General features: G+C 31.9%; 1 non-coding gene across 1 annotated transcript; it reads right to left on the bottom strand.

Annotated features, from left to right (window-relative positions):
- Window positions 1-564: 564 nt before the first annotated feature.
- Window positions 565-637, bottom strand: LOC144231733 (small nucleolar RNA SNORD59). Its single transcript, XR_013335166.1, has one exon. It is a non-coding gene; the product is annotated as a small nucleolar RNA SNORD59 (small nucleolar RNA).
- Window positions 638-1557: the final 920 nt, after the last annotated feature.

A 1557-nucleotide genomic window follows, 5' to 3' on the forward strand; every position in this document is an offset into this window, starting at 1 on the left:
TGATCTATAAAACAAGTCCATAGTCATAAAATAAAATTTTAAAATCTGCTTTTACTCATAAGAGATTTTCCACACTTAATCATTCAAGAGCTGATTATCCAGAATGTGTAATATACAAACCCGCTATTTCTTTTTTTCCCTTCTGCTGCCTGAGTTTTGGTCATTTCACAGCTCATTACTATTCTCTCTCTGGGAAAATAAAAGCAAATGTAGCTCCAACTAGTATTTTCAGCTTTCTAGATAAAGGCTTCATAGGAAGGGTAATAATTATTGGTTTATACATCACTTTTCTTTAATAAGTATCTGGTTAGACTCCACTGGGCACAGGGGAAGGATTTTAAAAGTTCAAGACATAAATAAATAAATAAATAAATAAATAAATAAATAAATAAATGTTCAAGACATTCTCCCTGATCTTAAGGCTCTTACAATATAATCAGAGAAACAGGGTTTGTGTACAATAAAGCTAAATATTAATGCAAGGCAATATATACTTAAACAACAACATGAAAGAATTCTCTTCATACGAACATAGTATATAAGAGAGCTTTATTTTTTCTTTCTACTTCTCAGTATCTAAAATGTGGCTCCAGCATACTGAGAAGAACGAGTCATTTTGATAGAATCATCATAGAATACAAAAGAACTTTATAGACCTATTGTGGTTTAGAAAAGGGAGAGCATAGTATGGACTGACAAGATTGTCATAGAAATTCTCAATAAGGTAGTGAGACTTGAGTTAAATATCAAAGAATGGATGGAATTTTAATGTGGGAAAAAGGGGGGGAAGAAATTTCTGCACAAAGGAAAAAAATCCCATAATTCTACCATTAAGCCCATTTATATATTTAAATGAAATATTTCAAGCATATAGGATATAGAAAATAATATCACAAACTCATCTTTCCTATATAGGATATAGAAAATAATATTACAAACTCATCTTTCCTACCAATTTTTCTCAAACCTTTACTTTTTGCCATATTTGTTTCCAATCCACTTTTCGGCGGGGCGGGGGGGGGGGGAATACAGANTATCTTTCTTTTTCAGCAGAGGTAACAACTATCCTAAATTTACAGTTATTATGACTTCGAGTATTTTTAATTGTTTATCACACATGGAAATACGTACTATTATTCCATGGGTCAAAAGTTAATGTAAATGGTAACATGCTTTATGGGTCTCCTGCCACTCTTTTGTTTTCACTAGGTATTCTATTTTTTGAGATTGAGGCATATTATAGCTCCAGTTCTAGTTTACTTATTTTAACTACAATATAGTATTCCACTGTGTGGTCATACAACAATTTCCTTAACCATTCTCAGGACGATAAACATTTAGGTTGTTTCCAATTCTTTTCCCATTACACAGGATGCTTCAAGGAGTAGTCATTTATATGACTCCTTATGCGTTGAAGGGAGAGTTTCTTGCATATATATATAGAGAGAGAGAGAGAAATGGAATTGTTAGATTGTAAGATAAGGACATCTTGCTTTTTAATAGATGTTGCTAGATTGCCTTCTAATGTAATTGTACCAATTTATTTTCCACTCAGTA

The sequence above is a fragment of the Crocuta crocuta genome, unplaced genomic scaffold (genome assembly GCF_008692635.1).
Source record: "Crocuta crocuta isolate KB4526 unplaced genomic scaffold, BGI_CrCroc_1.0 scaffold164, whole genome shotgun sequence".
Taxonomy (NCBI): Eukaryota; Metazoa; Chordata; class Mammalia; order Carnivora; family Hyaenidae; genus Crocuta; species Crocuta crocuta.